The sequence below is a fragment of the Catharus ustulatus genome, chromosome 14, assembly GCF_009819885.2.
Source record: "Catharus ustulatus isolate bCatUst1 chromosome 14, bCatUst1.pri.v2, whole genome shotgun sequence".
NCBI lineage: Eukaryota > Metazoa > Chordata > Aves > Passeriformes > Turdidae > Catharus > Catharus ustulatus.
The window spans coordinates 20,768,555-20,786,041 of record NC_046234.1 but is presented as its reverse complement, the minus strand read 5'-3'; the positions used below and the strand labels follow the sequence as shown (position 1 = coordinate 20,786,041).

Genomic DNA, 17,487 nt, shown 5'->3' with positions numbered 1-17,487 from the left:
TGCATGTCGGTGTACAGGGGTAATGCTTGCTGGGAACTGTAGTCAGGAAATGTACAGCCAAGTGTGAAACAAGGAGCGAGGCTGATGCTGGGGAGGAGCTGGCTCTGTTAGCTCTGCACCCCCGTGTGATGGGCACACCCCGGTGGCACGGGCTGGCCCGGTGTCCCCTGGGCACAATCCCTGCAGGAGCCCTCATGGGCTGGGCAAGAGCAGTGGGGGAAGAATTTGCTGTGGGGGTGTGTTTTTTCCCTTGCTCTCAGAGCTCCATTTCATGATGAGAATGCTTTTCTTAAGATGCAGATGGGGAACTTTTACTGCTGGTTTGAACACTGTTGTCCTCTGCCGCTGCAGGTTAAGTTTCCATCAGCCTCTGGCATCAACAGCCAAAATATGGAGATGCTCAATGGAGGCAGTGCCTTGCTCGGGGAGTTGATGCCTAAATAAAATCTCCAGATTTCTGGAGGATGCTAAAGGGGTGAGAGCTCTGGTGGGGTGTGGATATGAAGGGTGAGCAGCTTTGCAGCTGGGATGGTAGGGAAATGCCAGTGAGTGCTGGTGACACCTCCTCGGGAGCTTCTCTGCACCCACTCCTTCCTTCCAGGACTCTGGGACACTGGAGAGCACTGGGGGGGCTCAGGGGAATTAGTTAATTGCATTTAATTCACTTTATCTTCCATTGGAAAAATGGCATGCACAAGCATGTATGTAATTTTCTCTATATATTTTTAAAATAGATGTGTGTCTATCTATAGATATATAGATATATATAGTCTGAAGACTTCTTGTGAATAGGGATCTTGAAGAGTAAATACAGGACTGAAACCAAGGAATCTTAATTTTGGCTCAAATTTTGGCTATACTGTTTCTATAGAGACCAAAAGGAAGCTTTGGCTCCCCCACTCAGCTATTAAAGTTTAGTGCATTGAAAACTGTCTTCATGCTGTGATACCCTTTCACAGAGTAGAATAGGGTCTGAGCTAATCCATGAAAGTTGTCATGCTATGAACTAGTAGTCAAGCTTTTTCCTTTCAATTGAGTCTAAAACTATACTGTACTTCACACTTGATTGGCCCTTCAGATGGCAGGACTCAATATCCCTGCTGGAAATAAGCTCGTCTTCACACAGTGATGTTGAACGTGGAAAGATCTTGTTTCTGTGGCATAATTACTAACACTGCAATATGAAAGTCGTCAGGATGAGACTTCTTTTTTTTTTTTTTTTTTTTTTGTCTAATTAATATATATCATGCTTTGCTTTCTTCTCAGAGATCGGTGAGGTTTGGGTGCTAGCAGCATGCCAAGAACCTCAGCACAGGCTCCCACTTGCTGGGGAGCTTTCCTCTCCTCAGGGTTGCACATACAAATGTAGCAAGGCAAAGTTATCATCTGCACACCCGCCTCAGCCTTCCCCATTGAGTGTACTGTAGCAAAGGTAATGAATGGGTCTTTTTTCCTCCTCTTTTTCCTTTTCCTTTGCTTTTTCGTTTTTTCTCTTTTATTTTCTCTTTTCTTTTCTTTTCTTTTCTTTTCTTTTCTTTTCTTTTCTTTTCTTTTCTTTTCTTTTCTTTTCTTTTCTTTTCTTTTCTTTTCTTTTCTTTTCTTTTCTTTTCTTCTCTTTTTCTTTTCTTTTCCGTTTCTTCTTCTTTTTCTTCTTCTTTTTCTTTTAATACATTTTTTATTATTTAAATTTTTTTTCCTACTGTCTATCAAGGTAACTATATAAAGCAGGATTTTGCTGGGGCAAATTTTCTGATGGAAATCAGCCCGTTCCTTTGACCTTAGCTGCTGCTCGTGCGTGTTCACAGGGGCTAAATCGATCGCAGGGACACTGGACTGTCATTAAGATGGAGCAGCCGTGAGACTCTCGATTAAGACTTCACCAGTGAAAAGTTACTGTATTTTTATGATTAAATTTTTAAACGCGGAAAAAATGCCTTGAACTGTATAGACCAAAAGGGGGCACCAGGGTATTAAAAAAAAAAAAAAAAAAAAAAAAAAGAAGTGGTGTGCTGGTTTTGGTAGTTTACCTTTGTAAACTGTGGCAGTTTCTACCATGTCTTCTTTGCTTAGTGTAGTTCCTAAACTAGCACAACAACTGAATTTCTCCTCAAAGTTTAGGCGAATTTGCAGTATTTTCACTTTTCTGATGTGACACTTTGATTCAACTGCAGAGGCTGCTTTGGGGATTTCCTCTGGTCTTTTTTTTTCCTAATCCTTATCAGTATATTTTTGAAGATTTGTAGAGGTTTTTAAATGTAGAGTTGCGTTGAATGGGTTTTCTTAATTCAGGAGTGATGCTTTAGAGAATAAGCACCAGATTAATTTAATTACATAAATCCTTAAAGTGCTGTCTGCTTTTTCTGGAGTATTCATTGTTGCCTCAGCCACTACTTTTAAACAGAAGTTTGCTGTCTCCTTTTGGGCGAATTTCTCCCTTTACTGGACGCAGGAGGAGTTGTCCTTAGCTGGCCGAGGGGTGAATGGGGGGCACAGGTAGGGATGCTGTCTCCATCTCAGAAAGCAGCTTGAGCTGCAGAGCCTCACCCACGGCTCGCTCCAGCACCAGGCGCTGCAGGAAATTCTGCCCTGTGACAAACCAGAGCCCGAGGGTCTCGTCTCGCACTGCTGCCAGGGAGGGAGGAAAGAGCAGAACAAACCTGTATCCCATCCATTTTCCACTCCTGTCCTGTGGCCAGATTTGGTTAAAAGCCTTCTCGCAGTGAGAGGCTGCGGTGCAGGGAGGGTGCAGTGCAATTGTGTTCTCGAGTTTGGGGGTTTTTCCTCTCTCAGCTATGCGGGGGTTTGTGGTGCTCAGTTTATAATCTCCATTTTTTACAAGCATCTAGCACGTGAAATGCCAGGCAGATGATTATGGCTATTTTGTTATCACTGTGTTCTATTTGTGCTTTGTAGCTCTGCTTAGACAAAGTCCTTTCATAAAATTGTCAGATTCAATTATTTTTCATTCCAAATTGGAATAAGTTTGTTTTCCTTATTTTTTGAAACCACCTTTATTAGTTTTTAAATAATTTAGAAATAAAAGATGGGGTGTTTTCAAGCACTGAGTACAATGTTTTATAGTTTAATTTGTACTGAGACCTAAGCCTTTTTTTTTGTTTTGTTGCATTACCTAATTTATTGGATCATATATTGCATATTGCAAGTCAACTGAATAGCTGAGGTTACATTAATAATTTTGATACATGTGGCTAATTAGTTTGTCTTTTCTATGGGTCCCAATTAAAAAAAAAAGCAAAATATTCATACCTAGTTTAGATTTCTGCAGTAATGTTAAACGGAGTAGATACCTAAATAGAACTATTCATACAAAATTGTGAAATTTACTTTCAAAATATAAATAACATGGTATTATTTTTTTAAGTGACAATCCCTTTGGTATCTCACAATTTGTTCACAATAGAGTACACTTGTCTTATCCATCCATCATTTAATAACAACACCTACAAAACTGCAGGGCACGAACCTGGTTTGTTCTCTGTTTTAAGAAATGGCATTTTGATCCCTTCAGCTGCCTCCCAAGAAATGTAAAGTCGTGGATGTTTTGGTAGCAAATGCTTTGAAAGAAAGTGTGGAAAGAGAGACTTTAACACCATAAATTATCCCAAAGAATTTAGTTTAAAAATAAGTTTGTTGAATATCTAATTTTTCCTCTTGCAGTTACATTGCAGTTTTAAATTACTCCATGATTTATTAGTATTTTAATAAAATATTCTAAATTAGTTTTTCCAGCAAACTGGTTCAAAATAGTTTCTGGGTTTTAAAGCTTTCCTTCTGTTTTTGCAGTTTACTTTCAAAAGTGACCACTGAAGAGTATTAGACTTCAGCTATTCATTTCATGATTGTGATAATAATAATTTTAAAAAATACTAGTCCTCTTGAAAGCACTAAAATACTGTGCCTTTACCTTCTGCTGCCCTGTTTGACTGTACCCTGCACAGCTCCAATCATGTTTTAAAGGTCTGCCATAATTTATTAAACCAGTTAACAAAAATGTGTAGTTAAAGAAAACTCATTCAAATGTTAACATGTACCATTTCAATCAGGAGCTGTAGAAAGGTAATTTATCAGTTTAAATTCCCTTTCTGCAATGAGTATAATTTTGCTTCAGAATAGACTTGCAGTGTAAAATTTATTATTTTTTTGTGGGAAACAGAGAGGGAAAATAAAATTTTTAAAAAAGGAAACTTTCTTAGTTTAGCCTACGTATCTTGCTGTAATTGCAAAATAAGATTTTGTCTCTATTTTTCAGAGGCATAGAGGCGAACATTGCCTCTCCTGCTCCCATGTAACTTGGATAAATCAAAAGTGCAGATGTAGAAAAAGTACAGGCAGAATTTGAAATCTGATTTCCCCCCTTGATTTACAATTATAAATTGAAAGAAAAGGTTGAAAATTGAATATGCCTGCAATTTTATTTTTCCTTATCCTTCGTGTGTGTGCTTTTTAAGCAATGGGAGGACCTGTGCTCCTGCTTTGGGTGCTGCACTGTGTAGTAAATTATCACCTGAATTTTTATTGTTTGTAGCACAGGGAAAGGGAAAAATCTGCCTTCGTGCTACTCCTCTGGCTTTGGTAACTCACTGAACGCAGCTTCCCTGCAGACAAATGTATCAGCAGAAGAATTTACTGCTGGTTTCCACTGTGCTCTGCATGAATGGGAGCAGTTTTTGTTTTGTTAAAAAGCAAATCAAGAAGCAAAAAAGGCAAGAAAACAGTTTCCAATTCCTTGTTTGGTTAAATGCTGAGGACGCAGATCCTCTGTGCCCGTGGCTGTGTGTTGGGAGTCTGTGAGCCCTGCAAAAGCTGGCATCATTAGTCGTAATCCAGCTGTATTTTAATTTTCAGGGTACAGCAGAGCACTTATTTGCTGTGTTTCTCTCTGTCTCCCTTCCTAATGTTAGTGCAGAAAGGAAACTTAATCTCTCCAATGACCCTGCTTCTGTTCTTTAGCTCATAAAAGCCAAAAAAGTCAAGCCACAGGCTCCTAAATGTGGCAGATCCTGTAAATCACCCCGTAGCACTGACAGGATAACATCTTCCGGGGAAGAAATTTTTTTCCTGGACTCTGAGTTTTATTCCCTTTTGTGAGCTTAAGACACACTCCTGATAGCAAATCCATATATCTGTATGCACAGTATTTGATCTATAACAAATTGTTTTATTATGGACAATGACTGGAGATAATTATGATGGAATGCAGATTTTTAAATGAATTCCAGGGTGTTGGATGCCTCATTTCCTACGTGGAGAGAAAAGCTGCTGCATTTCTGGCTGCTAAAGCAGAGACAGAATTTAATCAATGCATTTAGAAATAAAGTCCTAATGTCTCATTCCAAAGTGAGCAAATTAAATGCACACCAGGGCAAAAGTTTTAACATTGCCATTTATTATTAATGACTCAAATGTAGGAAGATATTGTTAGATTTTTTTTTTCTTACTACTGATTAACTTAATATTGTTAGGGAATAAGGAAAGAAATGGGTTCTGGCGTGGTTAGGACAGGAGCCTCAAGTATGAGCTGCATTTGGTGGTTTTATAAAAATGCGCAAAAAAAAAAAAGAAAAAAAAAAAGAAAAAAAAAGTATCACCATTCCTTTCTGCTCCTTGCTTTGACACTGCCTAAATTAAATGCAGAGTTGCACAGGCTTCGCACGTTGTTTTTTGCTCGTTTGACATTTAATACTGTTGTATCAGGACCGCTCATCTCAGCTGAGATACAGAGGGAAAATATGCAATTTGGACCAAATGTGAGAGGGGCTGGCTGAAGGCAGCTGCTGTCCCGGAGCAGGGAGGGGGTTTGCGGGGCTGGCCAGGCAGGCTGCCCGCAGGTTGCCCGTGGCTGGGCAGCGCTGCCAGCACAGCCCTGGCACCTGGGCAGGGCTCCGGCACCGCTCCCTCCTCCCCTGTGGCTGCTGCCTCCTTCTGCACATGGTAAAACCTGCTTTCTCCATAAAACTCTCAGTAATCTTGTGTATAAAGTATATTTTTAAAGTTTATTGTAAACAACACAGTTCTCCAGGCTTATTATTATCCTAAGTGCTGCAACGTTACCACGTTCAATAAATGTCTTGTTATTGTATGTCTGAAGTTAAAAAAAATAAAGAGGGAAGGGGGGTTTAGTTGCAATCTGTAATTAAATCCAGCAGTAAGTATTTCCTGAATAGCAGAGACCTTTCACACTCCATTACCTAATTCTTTACAGGTGATTTTCCCCCAAAACCCCCTCCTCTTTTTTGGCACTAGGAAGTGGTAGTCATAGCAAAACTGGCTGGATTTCAGAGCGAGAAAATGCTCTGTTGTCTCATAGGGAAATTGGTGAACGTGATGGCTAGTCCTCAGAGCAAGAAAAAGTAACTTCGTATTTGTTTTTTGCTCCACAAGAAGTAAAATGTGATGGGAAGGATTTGAAAATAGTTATTTTTATTGCAAAGTAACCCTCTTTTGATTGAAAAATAGCTTAGTGCAACACTGCATTTCCCCCTTTTGTGTCAGAAACGCTGGAAGGCAGCATGGGGACAGGGCTGTGTTTGGCAGCCCTTGGGCGAGGAGGGCTGTGCTGGGGGCTCATTCCGGGGACCCCTCATCATTAAACACACGGAATTGAATTAAACACATGGAATTAAACACACAGAATGAGCTCTACAGGACCTTTTCTCTGCCTCTCCCCTCCAACCTCCTTTGCTGGAGGAAGATCTCTCCCAGGCGAAACAGCTTAGGCTGGCAGGAGCTTTTTGTGGCCAGGCTCATCTCTTCCTTGAAAAAAGTGGCCCTTTTTCCCCCTGTCCCTGAAGAATAAAGTGATGCAAAGAAATACAAATGGCACGGCAATGACTCGGGCTGGTACATGCAAGCCTGGTTTGATATATGAGGTTATTCCTGTAGGATAATTCTCCTCTGGTTTCCTTCCAAGCTTTGTGCTGAGCTTCTCAGCCAGTGTTTTGATAATCTCTTCTGAAAACTGAGCAACTCAAGAGTCAGTTAAAACCATATTTCTTCCAGGCAAATAAATGTGTAAATGCTCCCCAAACACACTTGCAAGCAAAAATGTCAGCTAGCGTTCTCCAGATATTTTGATGTTGACAGAATATCATTTTGCATTGACAAATACGGAAATTTAAAGTAATGACGTGATGTAACAGCCTTCAAAACAGTAGATAAAAATTCAGCAAGATTTCTTCAGTGTTGATAGAAAAGATTGTTTTAATTAAAAAACAAAACAAAACAAACCCCACCAAACAATTACAGTAATTTAGTGATGCTCCTGACGTCTTGGTCGCATCCTTTGTGCGAGGGTTTCCCTGCCAGTAGTTGCCACTCCTCATTTTGTGTTGGCCACCAACACCCATCACATGGGAGTTACTGCATTTCCATGGCTTCGATGCCTCAAAAATAAACTTGAGAGCAAAACTGTCTCTTTGAAGTCAGCAGCTCTTGGGGAAACCAAGCCATGCGTATTTTTTTGTAATAAATGTTGCAAAAACTCCTGCTTGCCTCCACGCCGTCATTACCACTGTCTCCATGGCTGTAGCTGTGGATAGTGCTGCTAAAACAGGACCAGGGGTTTGGAGAATGGGGAGGTGTGGTGCTCCTCACTTCCCACCTGGGAACAGGGAAAGCTGCCCCTTCGGTATCGCCACGGCTGAGCTGATTTCCCTCTCGGGATGCCAGAGAGTCTGGAGCTTTGTAGGACTGTAGGAGGCATGCTCATTGCTGAGCAGGGGGCTGCTTTGCACTGACCAGTGTGTGAGAAGAGCAGCTTGTCCACACCAGCTGTGGTGTGAGCCTGCAGGACAGGACAGCACCTCCCCAGCTCTGGCAGCTCTGGGTGGTTCCAGCAGCGTGCAGAGCAAAGCTCATCCACAGGAGTTATCCTGTGTGTCACTGCCTCTGCTGCTGTCTGTGCACTTTCTGAAGGGTTCTGGGACCATCAAAACTGCCATGTGGTGTTTTCCCCCCATGAGCTGAAGGTCAGCCGGTGACAAACTCCCCTGGTGCTGCCCACAGTGACAGTCACAAAGCTCTGGTGAAGGTGGCTCCTCTCGACTTGGCCATAGTCTGGGTAAACAGTCCTTCTTTCTTCTCCTCCAAAATGCAGCTGCTTTCCACTCATTTCCTCAGTGGCTACAAACTGTCCTGCTCACTCTGGGGAGCTGCTGATCTCTTTGTTGTAACTGCAGAGCCCAAACAGCCCAACCAATGCATGTGGGATTGGAAAGCACAATCAAGGCATCAGGTACTTTGCTGTATCTGTTCTCAGCACAGAGAGTATCTCATCTGCACCAAACCTCACTCATTTACACTGCTTATCTCCAAATTCCATAATTTTTCTGCTTACATTAGCAGTGATTTTTAAACTTTTATCAAATTGTTGGACATATGACTGCTGCTGTCTGGATTGCAAACTGGCTGGAGGAATGTAAACAAAGGAGAACAAGGAGCAGGATTTGGTTGATGAAGCAGGGGTGGGTCTGTGTTGCTGCAGACACACCAGGGGCGTATCCCCTCCGAGCAGCACCCCAGTGGGAGTAGAGGATGGAAAGGGGGCTGGGGGGTAACCCATGACACAAGAAAAACATTCTCAGGAAAATCCTGGCTAAAGAATTAAAGAAAACCAGCCCTTTGTGTGTGAGCTCAGTAGGAGGAAGGCAACAGAGGAGATGGGAGCCTCTGGGAGCGGTGGGCAGGACTTGGATGCATAAGGTGAGGTAGAGTGCAGCTATGAGGGGTGGCCAAAGCCCTTCCAAAATATCCACCCTGAGTCAACAAGTCACCCAGGACCCTTCTCCCAGTGAGGGGGGATTCCACAGAAATGCTAGAAATGCCCATGAGCCCCCACATCAGACAGACCTTTATTTTTCCTCCCTCCCAAACACTAGTTTTCTATTGGAGCCAGATACATTTTTTTCTGTAGGAATTTCCAAGCAGGGAGAGCCAGGCTATGTTGTTGTAGTCAGAGAGGTGATGATCGCCTCATGGATTTTTGCTTTTGCAGGCGCATGGAAATGCAGCCTTTTTCCTTGTGGTGAGAAAGGTTTGCAAGGAGAAGAGCTCACCAGACACTTGTTGTGAGCAGTTGGAGGGACTGCAGCACGATGCCCTGCAAACTTCATCCACTGCGTTCACTGAGACATGGCAGATGCACACGGATTATTTCCATGTTCTCTTTTGTGTACCTTAGTCACATTTAATTTTTTTAATGATGTATGAGTTTGTTTTCCCCCTTTGTTTTTCTTTAATAACATTTATTTCATTTAGAGCTGTTCTGAAGTAATAGACACCTTTTTAGGTAGCGGCTTCTGACATCATATAAGCCCATTTATCAAAGGCAGGATTTGCTGCTGTTGTTTTTCTATTAGGGAGGAATTACACTAAGCCTGTAGCAGACATTTTGTGTTACCATGGCAGCCTATATTTCCTACAGGGTTGTGACCTCTAATGACTACAGTGGAAAGCTAGGAAAAATGGGGACTCTTTGAAGATTAGTAAATAAATGCATACTTATGCAAACTATCCAAGAGACAGCTAAACTATAAGAGGGGGAATGGCACGATTCAGAACACTGTGTAAGTGGCTCCTTGTAAATACCTGTGCTTTTTTAAAATCACCTTTCATTTCTCCATGCTTTTAGAAGGCTGTTTTGTTTCCATCAAAGTGGCACACCTAACACATTTTCTACATAGGGCTTGTATTATTTTTCATGTAATAAAACAGAAATACAGAGTTCAGAATTTCAGCAAAAGATGTTTCTTGCCACCTAAATAATTCTTTCTTTTATAGCCTTTTCAAATATTATTGCCATCATGATTGAATTTTCAGTGTTCTTTTAGTTCATCATTGCTAGATAAAATAAGGCAGCAGAATGTACTGAACTTTTAAGCAGACATCTCAGTGGGAGCTGTCTTTATTCTTTTAAAATAGCATATTAAAAAAAGTCTCTGTTTTTAAAAAGAACAGATTGATTTTTACATATGGGATTTAGTAAAAAGGAAGAATTGCATCTATCGAGTAGTACACAGGACTTGTTTTGGACCATTAAAATACCTACAAAAGGTGTTTTATAGTATTTGTTTGTGAATTTTAAGTGATCCTGCATTGTACTCTGCAGTGATCTCCTAAATTGTATAAAGCCTCTGTAGACATGCTGGTACTCTGTGCATCTTCAGTTAATGACCCTTTTCATGTAAGCACAGCTGTTGCAATGTAAAAAAATAAATTAGCAAAATGTGCCTCTTTTCCCTGCAGCTTCCCTTTACTTTTCTGTGGATTTCAGCATTTTTCCCCTTCAGTTAGTAACCTTCCAGACTCCTGCAGCCCACATATGTGGTACCAAACGCTCTCCCATCGATGCTGTCAGCAGAAAAGGAACAGATCAAGGTCTTACAAAGCAAAACCAACATCAGCCAGATCCTGAATCTCCTCCTCTCCTGTCAGAATACCGAGGTCAAGACAACACTATTGCCTCTCACTATGGAGGTGGTTGTAACCCTTCCCTCTTCTAGCAATTAAACCCAGCCTTTGCAAATAACCCCTCAGCCCTTGGCTCTCACAGAGAGCGCTGGAGTGCCTTGTGCTGGAGCCACAGCTGCTGGTGGTGCAATGCAGCCAGATGTGGGTGCTCCCACTGCCAGTGCATCGCCCTGGAGCTGAATTACCCACCCTGTGCAGTCCCCTTTAGTTTGGAAATCATGGAGATTTGGGGACACCAGGATGGGCTGGAGAGCAGTTTTGTTGTACCCTGGAAGACACAAAACTGATATCCACGGGGGTATGCCCTGTTCCAAACAGGCCTGACTCTCTGACATGCTGGGTGCTCACACTGGGTGGGAAAGCCTGGGTGAGTTTGTGATCCACACTGGCATTAGCATCTAACATTGAAGTGAATTTTAACAAAGTTTTGGGATGGCTGCGAGGGATGCAGTGTGGGAAATTGCTGTGCTCTCTGTTGCACAGGAAAATGATGGAGACTGGAGGCAGATGGAAAAAGAGCATTAGTTTTGGTGTTGGCTTTAATTTCTTTGCATATGATTCTGCTTCTTGTTAACTGCACTGACAGTGCAAACTTAGCAGCTCCTTCTAGGGATGGGGGACTCCAGGTGCCCTCCGGGTTAGCTGGCATTTCTGAAAGCTCATGTTGATAATGTCCTTGGAATTGGGAAATTTAGTTCAAAATGAGACACTCCCGATGCCATTATCCTACTTTCATTGCACAACATCTCAACATGTTTATGAGCCAGGGTAATTCACATTCTTTCTTCTCCTCTTGGTAGCTCTGAGTTCTCTGTTAATTGTCAGCGATTCAAAAGGGGCCACCTGCGGAGGTGCCTTCTCCTCTGGCACTCTGTCAGGGCTGACCCCCTCCCTGGGGCGGGGACAGGGGTGCACATCCCGACCTGCTGCCCTCCTCACCCAGGGACAGAGCCTCTCCTCTCCTCTGCATGCCTCCTAAAGCTTTTCCTGGCAGCTGGAGCCCTTCCAACACAAAGCTTTGCCTGCTAACCAGCCTAACCTGAGGTGTGGGGTGTGTGCAGATCTGCCCTTTGCCTGATCCCAGGCTCTCTGGAAATCCTGCTGTTCGTTTCTTGGGCTGCCACAGGATGTGTTCTACTTTTGAAAGCTCAAAAAAGTTCTGAGAGAGAGGGGCTGAGTGCATGGCCTCCATCTGTGTGCTGTAGATCACTTGCCACAGCCATGAGACAACCCTATCCCCCTGCCTACCACTGAACACATAGTTTCCAGCCCAAACTATATGGCAAATCTGACCCAGACTAGCTAATAGTTTCAGGGTGACCAAAACCTCGTATCTGATGAATTTACGATTCAACTGAAAACTCAAGTTCAAATGTAGAGGGGAAACTGGTGGTTAAGGCAGCCGGGAGAAAGAGAGGAAAAGAAATCTGGTGAGGAATGCTGGGGAGGCTGAAATGGGATCCTGACATGAGCTGCAGGCTTGGCAGAGCACTTTGGAGAGGGGATCACCTGGTGGAGAACCCCTGGGTCCTGGTTAAGGGGACACCCCTCCACCCCTTACAGTGGTTTTGTGAAATTGCTCTGTTCTTCCTCTGGTTAGTATCTTTCTTTCTGTTTTATTTTGAAGGATTTTTTTCTAGTCCTTGAAAGGAAATTTTTTTGTCCCTGATGACATGAAATCAGAGGGGTACTTGTGTTAAACGAAAAGGGCAGTGTGGACTTCTGAGAACAAAGTGGAATGATTTTATATCTGTGACCATTATATCACAGACCATTCTGTGATTTTTCGCTCCCAGGCCGCAGTCACTGGGAGCCACTGCCGTCCCCAGCACCTTGGTGGCTCCCTGCAGCCCCACCTTGTGCAGCGACACTTGAGACCCTGCAGCACCTCAGGAGGGGACATGCAGAGACTTCTGTCTGCTCCTGCGTTCTGCCAGCTGAGAGCCTGCAGGTTAAACACACTGAGAGGCATTTCACAGCCCCAAATGCAGCAATTCTGAGACAAATTTTTGATCCAGCCATGCTCAGAGCTGTGATCAGCCCTTTTCCTCCCAGGCTCACCCAGCACTGCCCCTGTGGTGGCTGCTGGGGTGACTCATCTGCTTTGCTTTTTTTTCTGAGGCGTACTGGTTTGTCAGTTCACTCCAGCTGAAAATCAAATATGTATGTCCAGTGTGCTTTTTATCTAGTTAACTAAACACAAATAATGTGTTCTGCCTCTTCACTTTGAAAGCTTTCAAACCTTTCTCTTTTATCTCTGCCTGTATTGTTCTTTAACAACCTGACAGTTGATTATTACATGTTTTCTCTTTCTCCTTTATCATCTGCCTATAATACTCAATGATTTTTCACTGGGCATCACTCCCAAAGTGCCTTTGTATATTCAGAGCTAGGCGAGGTTGGACATTGATATGATTCTCTGATTCTGAAATAACACAGGTACTTGAACGTGTTTCTTTGTGGGGCACTTAATTTCTTCTGGCGACTCAAAACTTGTCTCCAACGCTGCTAGAAAGAAATTTTGGAGAAGTTAATCAAGCTGAAGTGACACATGCTTACTGCCAGCCATTTTTTTGGTGTGTTATACTTTCTGTTCCTCTGTCACCAAAACCCCGTTCCACGTCTGTGCAGGCTGATGATATTTAAATTGCTTTATTTGCTTCTGTGGGGAGTGTCTTTGCCTGCCATTGCCTGTGACAGGACTGTCCCCATTACTGCAGTCACGTTCTGTACAGCAATGCTCTGATGCACTCTCCATATACCCAGCAGTGCAGGAGAATAGTTTGTAAGTGTAGGTGAACAGTCTGTAAGGATAGTGCAGGAGGCAATCTTTCCCAAGGAATTACAGCTCTTCTGATTACCAAGGAATGGAAAGAGCCTTGCCTACCCAGTGAGTTTGGGTGTTATAAAAGAGTGGGGTAGCTGGACCCAAGTTACAGCTGGAGCTTCAGACCCCGAGCCTGCTGCAGTTTGGGATGGAGTGTGCTGCAGTCTGGGATGGAGTGTGCTGGAGATTGGGATGGAGTGTGCTGGAGATTGGGATGGAGTGTGCTGCAGTTTGGGATGGAGTGTGCTGGAGATTGGGATGGAGTGTGCTGGAGATTGGGATGGAGTGTGCTGCAGTTTGGGATGGATATGCTGGAGATTGGGATGGAGTGTGCTGGAGATTGGGATGGAGTGTGCTGCAGTTTGGGATGGAGTGTGCTGGAGATTGGGATGGAGTGTGCTGCAGTCTGGGATGGAGTGTGCTGGAGTTTGGGATGGAGTGTGCTGGAGATTGGGATGGAGTGTGCTGGAGATTGGGATGGAGTGTGCTGGAGATTGGGATGGAGTGTGCTGCAGATTGGGATGGAGCATTTCACTGTTCTAGGAATTTTCGTTGTCTTATTTTTCTTTGTACATCTGTGTCATTGGTCTCCGTGACTTTTTCTGCTCTGTTGGGCCCATGAATTTGTGGAGTCATGTCTTGGCACTCGTTCTCAGTGAATAGCTGTATTATGGTTATTGGTTTGGTGATAAAACTCTAATTTTGATGACTAATAGACTTTTCCACATTAGACCTTGAATTTGCACTGAATTAGGAGCAATAGTCAAAAGAAACAACTTTGCAAAAATCAGGCTCTTTTCCAGCCATTTCCAGCACAGGAGTTGTTAACGCAACCCTGCATAGCTGCATGTAAAATGTGGACAGAAATATTTGTAGCAATGATGTGAGCTGGAATGAAGTTACAGTATTCCAGCTATGCTGAGACACTAAAATATGGTTTAAATTAAAACTGAGCCTAAGCATATTATTCACTTGATGAGTTTTGTTCTACTCCTCTGCTTGGGATACCTAAAAGCAGGCTGCTGCTTCTTTTTTTTTTTTTTTTTTTTTAATTTTAATTCCTCTAACATGACTGATGTTCTCTGAATCAAAATTACACTTAATATTTGAAATTCCCCTTCACTTGGTTGCATTTGGTCATGTCAACAACACAGTGGTGTTACTTCTGTTACTTAAATGGCCATGGGCTGTTTCTTATAATTGGAAAAGGGTGAGAAGAACCCACAGGGAAGAAGTTCAGTGTCTCAAGGAGACGTGATACCAAGAACAGGGTCTTCCAAAACCATTGCTATTTTTCCCCTTGTTGGAACAGTGCAGGATTCCTAGAGGCCAGAAAGGACTTGCAGTTTGAATTCCTAATCTGAAGGTGGGATCTGGATTTAATTTTCTCTCCTTGCAAATGTATGCAGTAATCAGGCAGTAGTAAGTGCCTTGGGTAATAAAAAAGTGTCATTTCATCTCTGTCTGGCTTCTTTAGGAGGCTTGTTTTCAAGGCTGGGACTGGACCTTCTGACTTCCCAGTCTGGTACGAGGCTCATCAGAGACAAAGGCTTTGTCCAGGAGACTTCATCACCTCCAACTCCTCTGTCATAAAAGGGAAGCACTCCTTAGAGAAAGAGCCAGCGTTACAAACACTCTTGCATAGTCCCTCCAGAGGCTGCTTGACTGCTCAGTTGCCTTCTTTGCAGATGAGCAGCTTTTTTCCAGTTTACAAGTGCTGTGAGCTTTGGGGCTGAGCTGTCTGTGCAGGACTGCCCAGGCAGAGAGGGGTGGGTGTGCAGGATGGACCAGGGGTGCAGGGAGTCAAGGCACTTTTGTGCTTTGCAGTGTCCTGATTTTTGTGCACTATGTTCAGCAAATGAACATTCCTCAGTGTCAGATCCAGCCCACTGCTGGGTTCACTCTGATGGGCTGTATCTGCAAGAACCATCCTGAGACTTCCAAATGTCTACTACCCTCATGTTGTGTCTTGACAAAAATTTGAAGTACAGAAATATGTCATGTTGGCAAACTCGGATGCACCGTGTCCTCACTCTGCCTAGTGGTGAAGTAACTTTTTGCAATAGATGTTAAGGACATGTGGTATGAAAGAGTGCACCAGCCTGACATTATATTTCACCTTTTCTCAGTCCAGAAGAGGTGTGGTTTCTGCCTGCATTGTGCAGTGATAGTCATGAACTTGCTGTGCTCAGCACATCCCTGGCACACTGTTAGGCTTTGTTTTGGAGTCCTCATTCACTTTCTGGGCTCAAAATGAGCAAAGAAAAAATATGGCTTTCTTCTGCATGTTGTCAGAGTAAAAAATTGAACAGGTTTGCCTTGAAATCACTGGACTATTGAAAACCAAAGTAGAATAGTTTGATCTTGCCAAATCATGTGTCTTGTAAACAGAAATTATTGCTTTCTTGTAGTTTTAGGGCACGGAGAAGGCAATCCAAGCAGTAAATAAATTACAACTAATCTGGGGTTTAAGCAGGACTTAATACAGATGGACTCACTGTTCCTGGCCCACCCTGAGCCTGTCAGACTCCAAAACAAACCCCTGGAAAACATGACTGGAGCCCTTGGCACTGCAAACCTCCGGCCCTGTGCTCGGCTGGCTTGAGAACCAGGAAAGGTCACAGGGAGCAGGCAAAGTGCCTGGCTGATGGATTTCTGGGCAAGGCAAGGGCTGGGGTTGACCCTGAGCTCTGCTGCTGCTGCTGGAGCCAGAGGTGCCTGAATTCTCCTGCCTCTGCCACCCCAAGGTGCCCCGTTCCCCATGGAGTGAGCACAGCAGGGATCCTCCCTCTGGGGACTGCGCCTGCCAGAAGGACTCAGGGAGCACCAGGACAAGTGCTTGGTGCAGTTCTGTGAGGATCTGGATCTGTAGCTGTTGAAGGTGGTGACACCTTTGGGCTGTCCACAGTTCTTTGCTTGGTTTGTCTGTCTGCCCTGCATCAGCAGGTGGACTGAAAACAGAATTTATGCTTTAAATTGTCCAGGCTGTGGTGTATATATTTCTTCCACTGATGTTTCTAACCCTGTGGCTGCTAATTATCAGTTAACAATGAAGTTTTCAGAATTAATTCAGAATAGTGGCACTTTTTTATTTCATTCCTTGCTTTCCACACACCAGCTTTCTCAGTGGGGCTCTCTGCTGCCTGCCCTGCTTGGTAACAAAGGTGACAAACCCACACCTTGAGCAGCATGGAAGTGTTTGTTGTGGAGAACAAATCTGAATCAAAGGACAGCACTCCTGACTGAATGTAACTTGTGGAAAAAATTCAGAACTGTCATCATTGAGACCAGGGAGAAGATATTAAGTAGAAATCTTTCCCTGCAAAACTGAAACTTTTTTCCAGGCTTGATAATTTTTCAGGGAGATGCATTTGTCATTCTACCTGGAAGCCAAAGGAGAAGTTAGTGAATGTGCATCACCAAACCCAAAGTTGTAGAAAAAGGAATTGCCAAGATCAAGAAAAATGAATATCAAAGAAACATAAAGGTTATGCCCAGGGGTCCTGTTCCAGGTCAGAATATTTGTTCTTTGGGTGCAGGGCATAGTTTCTTGCCTCCCCTCTGCCCTGTGCTTTCCATGCAGAGCAATCCCCGCTCCTGCTGGGCAGCAAGGGCAGAATATCCAGCACAGAGCTGCAGTGCAGGCAGAGGGGATGTTTCACCCCAAATATAATGGGAAAAGTCAAAATTTAAAACAAGAACCTTCTTCTTTTTGTAGTTTCACAACAGCTTTGCATTGATGAGTTCCAGGAGGCAAACTAATTGTGGGAATCAGAAGGATACAGATATTTTTCTTCTGGAGTGCTTAATTTATTTTTCATAACCTTGTATCATTCACTGGTTTTAGTCTTTTGGACTGCATGATCTGTGTCTCCTTCTCTGCTGGATCTAAATGTGTCTTGTGAGAATCTTGTCACAGAGCCTTGACTCTACTTTTGTATTTGTGTACAACAAATACAAATTTGTATTGCAGAAGCAATGGTGGTCGTGGGGATGCCCCAAACACTTGGTCCTGCCTGAGAGTCACCTTTCTAATTAGGGATGTCAGCTGGGAAGGGACTCTCCAGGCAGCTGTGAGGGACAGACATCCTTCCACTCTTGCTGGAAAACTGTAAGGTAGATTTTTTCCCACTACCAAACTGCTTTCTTTATGAACAGTGAAGATGTGGAGT

The 17,487-nt window shown here is 43.3% G+C and overlaps 1 long non-coding RNA gene across 2 annotated transcripts in view; it reads left to right on the top strand.

The window, feature by feature from the left end:
- The window catches only part of LOC117002907, a 77,836-nt gene that overhangs the window by 9,174 nt on the left and 51,175 nt on the right, over positions 1-17,487 (top strand). The window contains exon 1 of one of the 2 annotated variants that reach the window (XR_004419432.2): positions 1,141-1,432. The exons of the other annotated variant lie outside the window; for it this stretch is intronic. This is a non-coding gene — a long non-coding RNA (uncharacterized LOC117002907). Of the gene's footprint in view, positions 1-1,140; positions 1,433-17,487 lie in introns of those variants that run through there. 2 annotated transcript variants of the gene reach the window in all.